General features: G+C 38.7%; 1 protein-coding gene across 4 annotated transcripts in view; it reads left to right on the top strand.

Annotated features, from left to right (window-relative positions):
* The window catches only part of CRACD (capping protein inhibiting regulator of actin dynamics), a 139,400-nt gene that overhangs the window by 56,154 nt on the left and 65,404 nt on the right, over positions 1-17,842 (top strand). The window contains exons 1-2 of one of the 4 annotated variants that reach the window (XM_068942818.1): positions 1,576-1,738; positions 9,053-9,193. The gene's annotated coding sequence lies outside the window, so the exon portion shown is untranslated. Of the gene's footprint in view, positions 1-1,575; positions 1,739-9,052; positions 9,194-17,842 lie in introns of those variants that run through there. The other 3 variants (XM_068942816.1, XM_009666188.2, XM_068942815.1) reach the window with 3 other exon arrangements.

Genomic DNA, 17,842 nt, shown 5'->3' with positions numbered 1-17,842 from the left:
AGTGAATGTTTTCAAGTCCTTTTAAATGACTTATTACTTCCTTTGAGCCTCTTGCTTTAATTATAGTTCTACAGAACTAGATTCATAAACACCAATAGAATTTCTGTCTTTCATTATATATGAGGCTTTATTAAATAAATATCCTGAACATAGAGCAAGAAGCAATATATCCTCATATTTCATAGAAGGCTGTCAAATCTTCAGAGAGCAAACACCTTCTTTTCCTCTCTACACGCCCCATCTCGAGGTTTGTGCACCTCATATTTTATATCCTTAGGATAGCTAGAAGCAATTAAGGAGACAAGGGAATATATAGGTACCTCTGCAACCTCTTTGTTCTCTCTGTGTTTAAAAGAAAGCAAGATTAAAATCGAAGTGTACCATCTCACCAATAGTAGTAAAAGAAATGTTTTTATCTTCTCTCTATTGTCCCTCACCACTCTGTTTTCTCTCTTTTTATATGTGAGAGAGAAAATGTAGAAGGTTAAAAACCCTTCAGTTATGGAACCATTGATTATCCTTAAATATTGTTAATCTTGTCTGGACAGCATAGCTTTTTGCATAGAGATTTCTTGCAGGGAAACAGTGATAGATCACTGTGCTATCCCTTGTCTTATTTTTCAGATGTACAGGAGAAGGGAAAAGTACAACCCATCTGTGCCATTTGCTATCACCTAAACTATGTTATGTCAGTATGGAAGAGTGATGTGAATGCACGTGAATTGAAGTGTGCCTGCAAGCAAAAGCATCGATCAGGATGAGGCTATTGGGCTGACAGTAACCATTGACCGCAATTTCAGGGTCCCATTGTCATATTAGAACAAGTTGAAAAACTGTAGCTGGAACAGGCTGGAAGAATATTATGCTTAATTTGCTTGTATAGCGAATTAGAAAATACATTCATAAACATATAGCAAAGAAGGTAGCTTAGACCATTTGTCAGCTAAAATGATTGCCTGAAGCTGACATGACGCTCAGCTGTGAATTTCCTCACCGTGTACCATAACTGCTGTTAGCAGAAGGGAGATTGCTAGTGAACTGCTCCCACTGTCACTTTTCTATAGAGAAGAAAAGAAGCAGCACGTCAGTCACAGAGCTGCGGGCCCCAGCGAAGCATTGGCTCATGCTAGTCACTTTCCCAGTGACAACATCCCTCCTGCCAGAAGAGCCAGGCTCACAAACCTCTCCTTTCTTTTTGCTTTTTTCACAAAAATATTTGCCTTTTTGATGTTGTTTTCCCCAGAGGTGACCCTTGTGCATTGAACCTCATTGGAATGTCTTGCAAAGACACTCTCCTGTCCTCCTTTAAATTCCCTCTAAAGAACTGTTGTCCTCATGATGACATTAAGAAACCTGTGATTATCAGAACAGTTTGGAATAGCTGACTCTTTTTTAATTAGAGACTATTCAAGTCTCTGTTAAGTGCCACCACCTTGAACTCACAGGACCTGGATCCAGGTATTTGGACCTACGTTTGCTCCTTGTTTTGTGCAAGAGCAGCTTTATCCTTGTGCCAGATCTACTTTCCTGTTCTGTCCTTATGTCAGTAGCTGCCGTCTCTCCTGTCTTTTTTAGTAGCCTTTGCCTTTGGTGACTTTGAGGCTGCGAACTTGTGAATGAGCCAGGAATCAAGTTGATCTGGAGCAACTGCAGCCATCGGTGTTGGAAGGTGAGGGAGCAGGACTGAAAAACGAGGATGGAGCCCTGAAGAGCTGGGCAGCAGAGTGTGCATGTGGAGGTATTTACCATTGCTCTGCGAGGCTGAAAGAAATGTGTAGTTGCTTGAGCAGCGTTTCTAATCAAACATTTGGACCCTATCTCCCTCAGGATATTGCTGCAGGCCACAAGCTGGACCTCAGTGGTCTGTGTTAACTGTTTCGTATCATTTACCAGCTAAGACATAATGACTGCTTGTCTGTTCTTAAGGACAGCAAAACGCGTTTTACTTCTCCTCTTAAATGATTCACTTCAGGCAAGCCTTTGGATGAGATGAAGAGGTGAGGCAGGATTCCCCCTCTTAATTATTGAACTGTACACTGGTTTGTTCTCCGGAGGTTTTTCTTTTTGCCACTAACAATCTGTGGTAGTTGAGATAAAAACACAAAGTCTGTCAGAAGGAATCCACTCCAGCAAGAAGATGGATGCTGTTGTGTTTCTCTGCCTGCTGCTGTGTGGCACTGCTGACTAGAGGGCTTTCTACCTATGGAGCATGCTATTTTTATGCTTTTCTAGTTACCCAGGAATGAGGTCACTCAGTTTGTTGATGATTTATGCATAAATCATCATAGTGCCTTTCTTCAGAGGGCTTCCAAGGCAGCTGGCAAATTTACTTCTGCCCCAGAAAGTACCTGAAACAGATTGTTAATGACTTCTGTACAGTTTGAGAAGATAGTTGTAAGGAGCTTCCCTCCCTCTATTCTTGGATATGCAGCAGGGTTGAACATAATTGATCCATGAGGCTTGTGCTGTCAGTGCACTTTACAATGTGAGTTTCTTCAATAAGGTATTTTTAAGGCTTTTCTATTTCCTTTCTTCTTCTTTGTTGAAGTTCTCCTGAGAGTTTTGAAAACAAGTGGCAAGGCGTGAGTCTTTTACTCATGTCGAACAGGATCCTACTCCACACGCAACTTTATAGCCCCATTTAGGTTAGTCTGTGATGCTGAACTCAATTTAGATCAAATAAAGGTAATAGAATCTGGTCACATAATATTGGAAGTAACAATTTGTCTAGGTGTGTTTGGAAATGGCGTGAGTATGTACTCAGGAATTGAAGTATTCATCATAGGACACTGTTTTTATCTGCACTTTAAATGGGTAGAAAATAATTTTACTTGTCAAAACCCATGATAAAAGAATCTTGCAATGACTGATGACCTGTCTTATCCTTTAAAGTGATGCAAGGAATGCAATAACCTATTTTCTTCTGGTCATTAGAGGTACAGTTGGTACAATAAACACAGAATCAAAGCATAAATCTTGGCAACAAAATGAAAAAATAATAATATTTCACATTTTTCACTCTCAGAGTGTGTTAGAAGCATTTCTAATTGAAGACGTTTGTGGCCCTTGAGAAAGAGCCTGATATTGTTTCAAAAGAAAAAAAAACTACCTCTTTTGAAGGAAGTATTACATACAAGCTCTGCAGAAGAGAAGTCTAAGCCCAGAGAGAGGTTTGATTCTCATTTATTTCTTGTTACTTGACACTGTTCTGCCTGTGTAAGTAAGCACTGCAATAGAATGTACTTCGATTCACATTTGAGCACCTTCCCCCGGCTCTATGGCAGGCTGAGGTCAGTCGAGTATGATTCGAGAACTCTGCGAGGTTAGTTAGTGTGCTAGAAGAGGTCTCTCTAACACACTGCATCACCCTATGTAGACACGTGAAACTGTCTTGATTTTGATTTAGTTGCCATTCAACATCACTGAAGGTAAAACCACAGCGTGCTCTGCCTATGCTACAACATTGCAGCGTGTTAGCACGTTGTAAGAGTATACCCATTTTCCTATTGCAGTGCCATCGAGCTCTGCTAAAGCTGGCTGAGTTTTCCCGTTAGGATGCCTCATCAGCAGTTATGCGGGTCGAAGAGTCTCATCTTCCCACCCGTGTGTCACCCAGTGTCTTTATATGCAGCTTTGCTGCTCACCTGTACAAAGGTAATTCATCTTATACTGCCCCTCACTGTGCTGAAGTGAAATGAGAGAGCGCAGTGATCTGGCACAGTGCTGTGAAGTGTCTGTGTGCGGGAGTACGGTTAGCCCTGCAAAATCTATGTTTTTCATATGAAGGCCAGGCACGGTTTTCTGAGATGACTTCCTGCCTCTTGGTTTGACTGATTGAAGCTTTCTTCTTACTCAGTCTTTTGCAGGCCTTTGAATTTTATCTTTACAACCTTGATTGGAGAGATGACTTTTTCTTGGTGTCAGTCTGATCCAGAAAAATCACAACGTCAACAGCAATTGTTCCGCAGGTCTGTCAGGGTTAATCCGGTTTTATTCCCTCTTGTTCATGTTGTTGGTTGGCTTGTAATCAATACAGTTATACTAAAAGAAAACAGCAAAAAAGGTTTTCCTATTTTTGTTTCCTACATGTGGAAATTGTCTTCTCTGTTTCTTCTCTTCCATTTTCTAGATTATTACATGTCCTTGCAGGTATCATCAAGTCATACTGGCTTGTGGAATACTGCTGATAGTTAGATGTGTTTCAAGGGATTTTGGTCTTTATTTTTAATTAATTTTCTGGCTGCAGTTTTGCTCCTCAGAAGAACATGCCAGGAAGGTGATGGCTGAGACTAAGGAGTAAAGAGATCTAGGAGAAGTCTTCACTGCTATCCCTATCACCCTTGAAAACTGGGAGCTGAGCATTTGTACTGCTTTTTTCCTCAAACTCCTAGAAGTTGTATGAATGAAATGATACTTTGTGGATCCTAGAGTTTGAGAACATGATACATACCAATGGTAACAGATGTACTGTTATTTTTACTTCTGCTTTAAAAGTGAAGTCGGTAAAAGAGAAGTACTGTGAGCTTTTCATACCTAAGGATTCATGCACTCCTTTTCAGGGTATTATTTACTAACCATGATTTTTGAATTTTCTGTTCCTTGTAGTTCTCAATCTTCAGCTTCATATTTGTCTCTCAAGAAAGCATCTAATGCTGAGGAGTAATTTTGGCTGAGGAGGAAATATATTATTTTCTGCATATGGAGTGGGAACACAGTTTGTCCACTGTGGATGGGTAGGAGAGGTGCACATATTAGTAAGGTGGTAGCCCCTTTGCATTTTGCTAAAATAAAATTCTCTTTGATACTCTTAAGCATTTTGTTAAAAAATGTGTAACTAGCAGAAAACTGGGAAAGGGCAGGTCAGATCATATCTGCTGGTATAACAGTGAAGCTTGAGCACAGAAGTCAGCTACACTTGTTTTTCTCTAAATGAGTCCTGGTAATTGGAGTGAGGGGATTCATTCTGCTTGCACAGCCCAGACCTCTGGCTTTGGGAAGGAAGGAGCATCAGATAAACTGAACCCACCATTTCAGACCATACGGGGAAAGTATGTGTTGCTAGGTGGCCATGTTGTCTCCTGTGGCAAGGCATTTTTTGTGCCTATGTGCACACGCATGCATGTGTGCGCATGTTTGGGGGTCTTGCTCCCATCAGGGGCTCGGGAGCAGCACTGGGCTACAGTTGGGGATGGCTGTTTTAGGGACCTTGCACCCACTCAAGTTTGGCAACAACGTAGAATGTTAATGCAATTTCTGAAGATCGTTTAGTCTGTTCCCTTTTAGCAGTTGTGGATACCATACATGGCATTGGCAGAGAAGATAATCCAAATTAATGAAAATGAGTGATAAGCAACACAAAAGCCTCTCAGTCTCAGGTACAGAGAAATAAGTATATTAGTGGCCACCAAAGAAAAAGTGTGAGTTTGTTTTGGGTAGGTTTTTATTAACTAAAAAAAACCCCCTAAACCTCATTATCAGAATGTACTATGACTTCTTACTGAAACAGCTTGTGTATTAATAATAACTTGTTGCCTAAATCGGAGAATTGCAAAACTGCTTTTATGAATTCTAGTATTTTTCATAGCTGACAAATCATTTCCAAGCTTTTATCTAGTAAGTGGTTTGGGGAAAAAACGCTCTTATTGATACTCTGTATATTTCTACATGTTTCAAAGACTTTAAATTAAGGTGTTATGAAAATTAATTTGAGTGAGAATTTTAATCACAGTTTTAAAATGTGCTAAAGCTATTTCTAGGCGCAGAATGATCTACCAGGTTCTAAAGAAACCATGTGATTCACAGAGGGATCATCATCTTGCTCGTGTTACAAAACACTGAGTCACAGCTTTCTGCATCTTAACTCAGCCATATCCCTATACTCTACTGAGTTTTTTTGTGACTTGTTGATAGTGGCTTTCTCTGAGAAGCACATTTTTTTCTTTCTTCAAATCAGAAGCTTCCTTTGCATCAGAAAGAAAGTATTCTGTGAGTGATGTTGGTTATATTTACCCTGTGGGATACTGACCGTGTTTTGGAGCGTTAGCTCCGCTATCCTGAGAAACTGAAACACGCTCTTTGAAGAACAGAACCTGTCAATATGAATAGGTACATTAATAGATGGGGGGAAAGAAATAGTAGGGTCTTTTACTGCTAGAAATATTTGATGGTTTGCCATGCTTAGTTACCTACCAGTCTTGTGCTGCGTAGCAAAATAACAAGCATGTGGGTTGTGTACAAGAACAACTATTGTCTGAGAAGCTGAAAATAGACCATTGGATCAATTTACCACTTGTAACTCTAGTGAAATGGGAGCTATTTTCAGGGAACTGTTGTTATAATGGCCTTTTTCTGTTACAGAGTTTTGTACTAGTAGTATTTCTTGAGATAAAGCGTAGTTTGTGAAAAGGTGAAATACAGAACATGGAGCGCTCTGTCCTCCAGCACGAACATGAGAAACTGAAGCAGCTTTTTCTTTCCCAATTTCCATTCCAGTTAGGTTTTCATGGGCTCTGGGACCTGGCAGCATTGCTTATGTGTGTTAATTATTACATGGGATACAGTAATTGTTCCTAAATGTATGCACAGTATGCATCTGCTTAGCTTTTTATACTGGAAATGTGTATTTCTAATATTGCATTGAATTTTGTGGCTGCTTTGGAAAGAGATAATACAGAATAGCTTCCTGAAAGAATCTTTCAAGGACCAAATCTTCCATATTGGCCTGTATGCTGGAAATTACTTTTCATTGAAATGTTTCACTGACCATCTGTCCCCACTTCTTCCCCTGAAAGGGAACAGGAATTTGTTAGGTAGAAGGAATACCCTTTTCGTTTGCCTATTACTAATATGGCATCTCTGGGATGCCATAGCATCTCCTGCCACAGCATCTCCTGTGCTTAGTAGGAAGCGCTGATTGTACTTAAGTTTCTTGTTCTTGCACCTTGAACAATGGAACTCTGTATTATATCCTGGAGTTCAAAGTCCTTCCGATTCTAAATAAGCAAATTCACAGATTATTCTGTTGCTCACATGCCTCAAAACCTCAAGTAGCAAAATGAAAATTGACCCTACATGATGAGAGCCACCAGTTGATTTACTACTTCTGTTGAAACGCATACAAGGTAGTAGAAGTGAAGTCTCTCAGTTACAGCAGGTTCTTTATTGCAAGCGCATTAAACTCCTGACATCTGCTGTGCCACAACCATTAGCGTAAGAAATGTGCAGGAAGGGCAGGGAAACATGTGAAAGTAGCAGACAGTCCCACTGTGAGGTACCTCTCTGCTCTGCCAGTTAGCAACATGATGTCTGCAGGGCAGGGACTGCCAGAGAGACTGGGCTGGTAATGGCTTTTGGATTTAGAGATAAGAACTAACAGACATCTTTGGGCTGACAAATGATTATTGGTGGGGCTTCCTGTATGAAAAAGCAAATACATTCTTACCTATTTTGCCAGAACAAGCTTGACCTGAGGTCCTGTTGCAGGCTACAAAATTTCCATGCCCAAACCTTTGTGTTTGTTTTTTTCAGTACTGCGTCTTGTGCCCACAAACAAGAGGGTGATGCTGAGTCTATATGTGAAAATTAGATTTGAAGTTGATGTGCATAGTTGGGAACTTCAGCTATTCAAAATCTCATATATGCACAAGTACTAATGTTCAGGAACTTCACAACTTGCCATAGGCGTATGAGTGCCTGAGTTATTTTTAGAAAATTGGCCTAACAGGAGCTCAGGATGTCTTCGTATTGGTTTTTCATATTTCATTCACAAGGCTGTCCTTGAAGACATCCTGACCATTATGAGTAGTGCAGAGTCAGCTGCATAGTAATTTGTTGTTTCTCAGCTTGAACTAGCTTCAATTTGTTCCAGGTGCATTTTCTAGGTTAGCACTGGTCTTGATCATTTGTGTTCGGGTAACCTAAGAGAACCTGTGGATGTTTAACCCATGCACTTCAGCAGCAGCTGACTGTTTGGACTAATAATGTCACAATTTAATGCCTGCAAACTGATAGCACACTGTTCTCTTTGGACTGCCAGTGACTGAACAATGTACTTTATCCCTGCTTTACCAGCTGGAGCGTGATTCTGGTGATGCTGTGACTACATCGTTTCTGCAGAATACTTCTATTTCTAGCTGCTTGAGGATATAAGTGACTGGATGAATGAGTATAGCAAATACTACTTAATGCCTGTCACAGTGTAGGAATAGGATTGTTGCTACAAAATCCCTCAGTTTGATACTTACTTTTAATTATATGCAAAATGAAGCATAGCAATGCCTCCGTAAGTGTCAACAATTTTTACATCATGGTTTTGTTCAAAAATGTAAAAGTAGTTTCAAATTTTGCAATGTAAAACAAAAACTAGGAAAAACAAAAGGGAAATTAGTTTAAAAAACTAGTTCAGTTGTTTTGTGCAGTTTTACGGCTTGTTTTTATCTCTATAAAACTTTCCTCATCTGCAGCTTGTTCGACTAGATTACTATAGCTTGAACTTTTTTGTAATAAAACAGCTTCGTTTTTCATTCAAATGACATTTTACACTTTTTGCCAGAAAAATAGTTAAAACTCATTTTTACAGACTTTAATTGACAGAAAATCAAAGTTATAAATAGTTCTCATTTCAATTTTTAGAATTTGTTAGATTTTCCTTTTGAGAAGCTAGAGCCAAATACTGCATTTTTAATTCAGCCAAAACTACATTAAAAACAGTGACATATTTTTCTTGAGATATAATTGATTTAGAACTGCAGGATGTGGCTGTTTGGAATGAAAAACAAGAAAGTGTTGCTATTTCACTAGTTAGAAAGAGTAAAGAAAGACCATTTTGTATGAAACTGTCTCAGAGGGGAAATAGGAAGCTAATGAAAATCTCTCTGGTTGCAATTTTTTACTGTAAATAGTTGAGATGTTTTCAGTCAAGAGATGTGGCAGACAGGAATTGCTCAGCTTATAAGCCCCCCCCCCCCCCCTTAGAAGGGAAAATAAAAAGAATAGTCTTACGACGGGCTAGTGAAACATGAACTAAAATTCTGTCTTTCCCCCTTGTGCCTAGAAAGTCTGGGAGAAGAATGTTAGCCGCTGGTCCCTAGCAGCATATCCTGCTTTCTGATACCTTACTCTAGAGAAAATTCCCCATTTCAGAGAGAAGACGACAGTGTGAAAGTAAAGAGCATCACACTCCACTTTGAAAAAGGTAAGGAAATGTTTTTCAGCTGATCCTTTAATACTCTAAGTGATGTCTTCTTTTAACAAATGTGGAGGAAAGAGAAGTGAGAATGTAGATAACAATTGACTAGTGAAGTATTTATTTTAACCTGCATGCCCTAACTTATAAACAGGGAAAAAAAAGCTTTTTCACATTAAAAGAAGACAGCAATGCATGTGTTACTGTACTTCAGAACTATTTTTGTGTTATTTTACTTGAAAGAGAAAAGAAACAAAAACTACTGCACAACAGCAAATATTTTCTGTCGTTTCACCCACTGAAGATATTCTTAGCCATGCAAAGATTTATGTAGTCTCCAGTCTATTTAACATCTCTGCTTTGCCAACACAGATATACTGTGTGTCTGTAGCATGCTGCCACTGGGAATTTGTGCTAAGTGATAGTCCATCACTTTGGCTTTTATCAGAACACATATGTATTGTTTTCCTTACTGCAAGGTTTTTGATTGATTGGTCATTTGTAAAATATTTCCAGCTATACTTCCTTAGACACTTAAGTGTTAACAAGTGTTGGAAGAAGCTGAAAACAGCTAAAAGATACTGAATCGTAAACCTTTCCTCTGAAAGGCGGATCACAGCAGCGGAGCATAAACACTTGATTTTTTCCGTTCAGATTTTTTTTTTTCACCCTGAGAAGAACGGTGAAATTGTGAATGATATGTATGCATTTCCTTCTACAGCAGCCATTCGGGAAATGTGGTCCTAGGGCAAGCATGTTCATCAGTGACTTCCTCTGCAAGCACCCTAGTCAATCTTAAGACAAGGCAATACAAAAGCTATCATGAATTAGCTTTAGTTACAGGGGCAGCTAGAGCACAAATTTGTTGGGAGTGTTCTAGCATTCAGCATGTGATGTCAAGGCACACTGCAGTTCTACAAAACTGGGTTCAGTGTTCATACAACACAGGAGTGCTGTCTTTGCACAAAGAAATTATGCTGCACTTTAAGAAAATTATTCAATAGCTTGGGGAATCTCTCCCATCTAACCAATCTCACCCTGTGAATTAACAAAGCATCTAAAAATCTTACATTAGTAGTGACCTTCTTGCTAAAATATATGTATGAATGGTGTTAGGCGGAAGGATAGGTAGATATCGTTGAAAACTTATCTTAAATGCTCAGCTGAAATACATTTGCTTGTTATTAAGAAGAAAAACATCTCCTTTTTTCTTGAGACGGTCATAGTTGTAAAGTTATTCTTCTGTTTTTCTAAGTGTGTATTTCTGAGATGTTGTCTGTTAATGCATTATGGGTAGGATGTTTTCTTATTTTTTCAAGACATGAAGATGCCAGTTGTGCCACAACTAACGGAAAGCGCTCTGTGAACGCAAGATGCTTCCTAACTGCTCTCTCTAACTTCATATTTTCATGACGTTTGTGCATCAGGCTTACAGATTCTGAGCTATCTTCTGTTCCCTTTAAACAGACTTCATTTATGCATGCAGCATGTAGCTTTTCAAATAGCATGGGGTTTTTTTGCTTTGCCAAGCCTCAGTAAAATATCTATGGCTTAAAATACAAATATTCCAAGAGCAAGCTATGAGAGTGGCAAGTCACAATATCATCTCCAGACTGGCTAATAAGAATTTCACAAATACAGTATGCAAGACATACATTTCTATATAGAATTTGCATGTAATTATTGTTCCAAAAGAATTAAAGCCAGTTTTTTTTCCTACAGTGTACCCAGAGTTCTTTCATAACCCACCCCCATATTTCGTTGTTAGAATACTCTGTTTTTTTCTACAGAAAATAGGAGTAAAACTTTAATAGAGAATACTTTGTACTATGAAAAGAGATTTTGCTTCATGCATATGATTCTCTTTGTTGTAAGTTATCTGTATATGTTGTGTTAGTCAATTTTTGCTTTAAGTCCAATTCTTTTGTTTGTTTTAATACATATTTTCTGTAGCTCCTTTTACCATTTCACATTGTCTAGGCCTACAGCTTCAGGCCCATATTTATTGGTGATTCTGTCCTATTTGTCCAAAGGCTTCAGTTTTCCTTCAAGCATGTTTTTTGTTTTCATTTTTCCAATAAGTGGGAGAATAAAAAACCTTTGTTCTTTTCTGCTTTACTGAAGTTTCTGATTTCATTTGTATCATTCCAAGCAGTTCTTTCCCTTTGTCCCATTAATTTCTGGTTTTCCTCCTTTTGCCTCTCTTGCTCTTTATGTTTATCCAATTCAGATTTCTTTCTTGTAGTAGCTGATGACTACAGATGCGTTTGGTTGGGTTTTCTCAGCCGCTTTAGTGGAAGTACAAACTACAAGGGTGTTCTGTGCTTGGACAATTCTTTGAAAGCAGCTTCTGGTTTTATAAAAGGGCAGTGTAACCAACTAACTGGGCAATAATCAACTGTGCAAATAATCAAATCACTGTGCAATAACCAGCTTTGTAGATACTCAATTTCCTTATTTTAATGAAAAAGAGGTCCTGATGAGAAGACAGACCTTGATTTAGTCAACATTTTGTTGTAGCATTTGTTCATGATTCATTTATTTTCTAGATTTCTAGTCTTTTTTGTGCTGTACTTACAATGCGTTTTAGTGACAATTAGACTAAGCAGTTCCTCGATTTGTGAACCTTCTACACATTAACATGAATGAATTGGTTGTCTTCTCAGATGTAACATCGCAAAACAGTCAGAAAGACTTTCACTGTGAACAGACTCTGATTTCACACTCTTCTACAACTTGCCCTTAGCTTGCTTGTTTGCAGGACAATGCCATGTCGTCATAGATTCCTAGAGATGCCATGCACCAGATAAAGCTGTTCTTTTAGTCTGTGATGTGCTCACCAGGTGCCTCTGGCCACCAGGGCAGGAGGCTTGGGCTACTATGCTGTCCTGGAGCTCAGCTGAGGTGCTCTATGCTGACACCCCATGAGAAGAAGCGCTTAGAAAGATCCTTTCTGTTTGTTCCCTCCGTAATTAAGGAGGAACCACCAAAAAGATGACTTGAGAGTTGCGGCAGTCTGAACTGATATTTATGGTTCTATGAAAAGTATTTTCTGATACGCAGTTAACTGATCAGTTCAGAATATTACACCCTTTGCAGAACTGCACAGAACTTCGCAGCAGGAATTGGAAACTTGGGTGGTTAAATCCAGCTGCTGATCGTGGTACGGGCATATGATAATTATGGGACTTTGACAGTGAAAATTCTAAAAATTTTGATAATCTGAAAACTATGCTATGGATATCAAATAATTATTTCATATTTCCTATATAGCCATGAAGCATACTGTAGGCAAAAATATCTGAGGGTGAAGCTGATTTATGCTTCTCTAGTACTACTAGAACTGGGTCAATGAAGGGCTTCCTTATAGTTATTTTTGTATTGCTATCCCTACATTAAAGACAGACGTGAGTTTTGAAGTGCAAATCTGGATCTCAACAGCACTCAGAAATTGCAGTCTGTAGTTTTGGGACAGGCCAAATGTGACACAAATCCCTGTTTGACTTTGCTAATGTGGTATTTGTGTTTGGTTTAAGTGTCCAGCTGGCTAAATATTCTTGGAAGCCCTAATTCAGGAAAACAAGGAATTGCATGCTAAATTTTAATATGATTTCATGCTTCCTTGAGCTGGAGGAGTTCAGCAGCTCAGTGCCGCTGTGGTCCTGGGCTTGAATGGCTGACTAGGGTGGAGAGAGGTAAAACTTTTCAGGAAATTCTAAAAGGGAAAGGCAGCTATGTATATATAAGAGCTAATTAGGATATGGCAGGTTAAACTCAGTACTGGATATTGACAGACTCTGTGTACTGTATTCATAGATTTAAGTTTTTCTCTAAATTCCCTTTGCCCTTCCCCCTCTCCACCTGAATGACTCTCTTATTTGAAATGCAGCTCAGGGTCTTATATAGCTTTTGAAAAGCTGCCCATACATTCTTCACTCCTTTTACTTCATGTTTCACTGCAGCTCTTGATCTTCTTGAAGATCTGCGATCTTGCCTGAATTGCAATTGAAAGGTGCCTGAATTGGCGAAAGGCAGAGCTGTCTTCAAGACGTGGTCTTTCTTTAGCTACATCATCTTTATCGTTATTTAGAAAGGGGAGCTAAACTCTCCTGTCGTAGCTCTGTGCTGTTTTGCACTGTGGGGTCCTGCTGGGGAGTAATTTTGTTGATGTAATTCAGGGTAAATCAATATTACATAGTGCTGTCTTGTACCTTACTCTTCTTCCACATTGCATATGTTACTGCCTAAAAAAAAGACTTCTCCCTCAAAAGAGAATGGAAATAAAGCAAAAGTATGAAAAAATATCCAACCCACAGGTAGACAGGTTTCACTATAAAAGCTCTTCAAGCGTTTTAAGCTTTTATTTTAATCTAACTATGTTTTACAGAAGGACAAATGCTGTAATTCTTTAATGGCTATCTTACTAGATCTGGAAGGTATAATGCATTTATTATGAATGATACCCCTATGTTACAGACCAGATACAGTAAAAGTATCTCTGTTATTGAGCCTGCTAATTTAGTTCTTTACTGCTTGTTGAAATGTAAAGTATGGAAAGCATGCAAATAAAGACGGTAATGTGAAGAAATTAATTTTTTGTAAAAAGGTTCCCTTGCACTTCTACAGCATTTAGATAGTTAATGCAGTGTTTTAGACTATAATACTGTTAAATCCTATAATACTGTTTAATATAGTGTTCATGTAAAGCAGGGTGTTTGTTTATTGTGTTACAAGGGAATACTGCAAATATTATTAAAAATAACTGGAGTGCTATTAGTTGTTTTTGTCAGTTGTCATAGAAAGAAATATAGATAAGAAGATGGAAAATGTGTTCTGCACAATGTGACTCTTATTGTGGGGCCCTGTAATTCGTTGGAGGTGAGACTTACTGGTGCTGCTGCATTTTGTTATGAAACACAGCTACAGTTTTCACGTACTAAATATTTAATAGTTCAATGACTCCTGTGCGTTCACCACAGTGCTGCTACTGCCTAGTTCCAGAGAAGCTAAAGTGTAAGACATCTCACTGCAAGAACGATGATTTAAAAATAAGTGAAGCTTAAACTCGTGTTTGATTTCATAAACTCAGTGGTTATATAAATGTGCTATGCTGTACTTCTTGTTTCAGTAACATTTGAAAAAAACCATGGCTGCAGCTGAAAGGGATACTAACCAAAATGTTCACAGTGAGGTACTGGGTGTTGATGATTCAGGTACTGTAAAATTGGTGTTTTGGTTGCAAGTTAAAGAGACAGAATACATTTTCATTTTATTTACAGAGGAAGCCTCCTTCTTCCTCATGAATTCCTTAGTGCAAGGAATCTGTTTATACCAAATAGTCTCTACTCTGGAAAAACTGTAGAGTTGACGAGAGTAGTCTTGAAGTTCTTTCTTACTGCCGTCAGGTCTCCCAAAGTCTGTCTTATATGTTTGATTGCTTGGGCTAGCAAGTTCTAAGTATTTATATTGGGAGTTTAAGTTCTTTTTTTTTTTTTTTTTTTTTAACTAAAATGCTGTTTCTTATTTGCAATGTAAATTTCTAAGACAAAGCATATGGAAATTTTGTCCAAGGGAAAATTGGATAGAACAGTAGCATTTGATCTAATATTGTTTCCTTTTCTTTTTTGACACTTTTTTCATCCCACTGTTTTGAGCTGCAGCAAAGTTCAGCTTGATTCTAGTACGCTATGAACCAAAGCATCCTAGAAACTGGCTCTAAGAAGCCATACAGTATTCAGTTTATATTGTCTTACCTTTTTTCAGTGAAGGACTCTTCATTTCAGTATGAGCACTTTGTCAAGGTGAATGTTCTAGCACTTCATATAGGCGTCCATTTGTTTAATATACTTGAGATGCTCTTCCTGACGCTTAATCTAAACTCCCTGTGGTAACGTTTTACCCTATAGAACACCTACAGCCTCCTGAACGACACTACTGCTTTCATTCCTCTACAGTCTTTCAGCAAAAACTACAGTTTAATACCAGAAACAAAAAAAAGGAAACTATCTTTAAGAATTCAAAATATAATCTTTTTTAGTGCCAGACCTATGAGATTTCCTCTCTTAAGCTTTAAGAAGGAAGCTGCGTGAAGGAAACCTTCAGCAATGAAAAAACATGGGAAGGAATTCTGGGAAACTAGACTATAAGGAAAACAATTCTTTTGGATTCCGGTTCAGGAAGTTGCTTGAGGATACATTAAATTAAGTTCTTTAGCTGGGGTTTTGGTGTCTTACCTGCACACACAATCAGTGAAAACGGTACCATCTGTATGTTTTATTTTTGCTGAAGTCTTATTAAAAAAGCTGAAGACATCTTACTCTTTTCCCCTGGCCGTGTTCCCAGCTGCTCTCTAGGAAATTAGCAACTTTCTAAGGAAGCTGGCCCAATTTTGGAATTAACAAGCTAGATAATATACTCTAAAAGATTGTCACAGGCATATGAAAGGCACTCATCATGAGCTATTGCTGTATAACTTCTAGTTCATATTAGGTACGTAGGAAAAATTATATTGCTTTTGTGATGCCTATACAAAGTTGTAAATGGAGGAGCCTAGAATTCTGTCCGGTGAAAAAGAGCATGGATCAATGCAGCTCATGCGTCTGAACGAATGCTCAACATTGTCATGGAAACCTTAAACCTATGAAAAAGCATAAAACATTTCCTGAAAAGACTGAAATGCTCCCAGTCTGCAAATAAATCTGAGCTGTGTCGAGCACTAGTTGCAGTAGCTGAAGCTAACAATACTTTCTGTAGCTTTAAAGAATGTGTATTCTATATCTTTTAACAAAAAGTTAGTTGAGCAAAGTCATCCACGATCATTCAGCCAAAGGTGTTTATCATATTAGAGCAACAGAACAGATCCAGACTACTGGCCTTTCTTGTGAGTGTTTGACTCCGTTGATGGCAGCAGGGCTGCATAAACAGTAGAAAGCAGCAGCTCCCTTGTGGGAAAAGATTGTGTTGTTTTTATTATTATTAGCTGAGTTAATTGTGAAATGGGAACAGGGATTTTCAAATGCCTGCCGTAAACGTCAGTTTCTCCTTATGGTTTTAAGAAGCTTGGAAGAATTGTGAAATGGTAGCTCTTAAGAGTCAAAGCACTCCTGAAGGTCCCTCCTGTAAATGTCATCATAGGAGCTACAGCTAACATCAACTGCCAGTTTTCTGTGAATTTCATGACCTTGACTTCAAAAGTCCTAAAATCCACGAGGCAGTGATTTTAATATTTATTTAGGATTCCTGTCTAGCTAATGCAGTTTAAACTGCCTCTGCTTCCGTTATTTTCTTCCCCTTTATTTTCTTCCCCCTTCTTTTTCTTCAATCAGCTCATCAGTTTGCCTTAAAGTCCCAAAGTAGATGAGTCAGTGATTTCAATCTCTACCTACTTGGATGCAATTTTCTTTCAGGGACTGCAGTATCGTGCTTTAGCTCAGTAGGTAGTCAGGCATTTTGAGAGATTTTGACATATAAAACTTGCTTATATTTGATATGGACTGCTGCACTCTTCTTTCCATATAAAAGCATAGGCTTCAGGGATTTGTTTGCTTGCTTGCTTTGAAGAACAGCTCGTGGCCCCACAGATATTACCAATCCCATAAGTATTCAGCCTTGTTTAATCTTGTCTTGATCCCTCACTCTTCTTTCCTCTCCCTTTCCTTTCCACTTGTCAGTTTTTCATTCCTGTTCAGCCACCTTAACATCTATCTCCTTTCCTTCATGCCTGCCACCAGTTCTGTCCTCCTCCGCACTCCCAGTGAACTGCTAGCTCCAGACATGGTGGCACTGACCTGCTGCTCTTGCTTTTGCACAACTTGACTGTTTGGTGGGGAGCTAATACCGTATCTGTCCCTTGCTAAGCAAAGAAGAAAGTGCAGGTATATAAAATAAGAGAGCCAAAATACCTGGTGAGATTTTTTGTGCTGTCACCACAGCAACAGCTGAGCGTGTGGGGCAGGTGACAAGACGGTGCAGAGATCTGTCAGAAGCACCATAAATGCTGGGATTGCTCCAAGCTCTGGAGCTGCAACTATACGTTGAGGTCCGGGGTCTTTGTATGGGGAGAATGTTTTTCCCCCTCTTAAATTCTCTCTTCATCTATGAAGCCAGGAGAAAGCTGGAAGAGTAATACGTTGTAGTATTGTTTTGTGTTCATTTGTTTTTTATTTGCCACAGGATTGAAAATGCTTCTGTCTCTTTAAAATGGTGTGGTATCTGGTGCTGTGACTGCTACTGAACGTGAAGTTATTTGAGTGAACAGAATAACTTCTTGTGTGCTGAGGTTTGAGGTGACCTCATTATTCTCAAATGTGTTTCTTTTCTGTAGCACTTTTTATTCAGTTCTACTCTTTCAGCTGCTCTGCTGTTTGTATTTCTGCTCTGGCTGTATAACAGAATTTTTTAAAATGTCAAAGTCATGGCAACATAAGCTGGTTAACTGAGGTAACCTGGTAGAAATTTAGCTGCTCATAGATAAGACAGGAACAGAGTGAGATTACAGAGGGTTTGTGGCTTAATGAGATAAGAAGGGACAGATGCCAGGTTTTATTTTGGTAAAATGTCCTGTTGAAGTAGCTTAGTTGTGAATCACAAGGATGTTGATTAACATGAGGGATGTTTCTTTCCAGTTGAGAGTTCTGGTAAAGGCCGTCAAAAATCACC

The sequence above is a fragment of the Struthio camelus genome, chromosome 4 (assembly GCF_040807025.1).
Source record: "Struthio camelus isolate bStrCam1 chromosome 4, bStrCam1.hap1, whole genome shotgun sequence".
Classification (NCBI taxonomy): Eukaryota; Metazoa; Chordata; class Aves; order Struthioniformes; family Struthionidae; genus Struthio; species Struthio camelus.
This window is presented reverse-complemented; position numbering and strand designations above follow the sequence as displayed.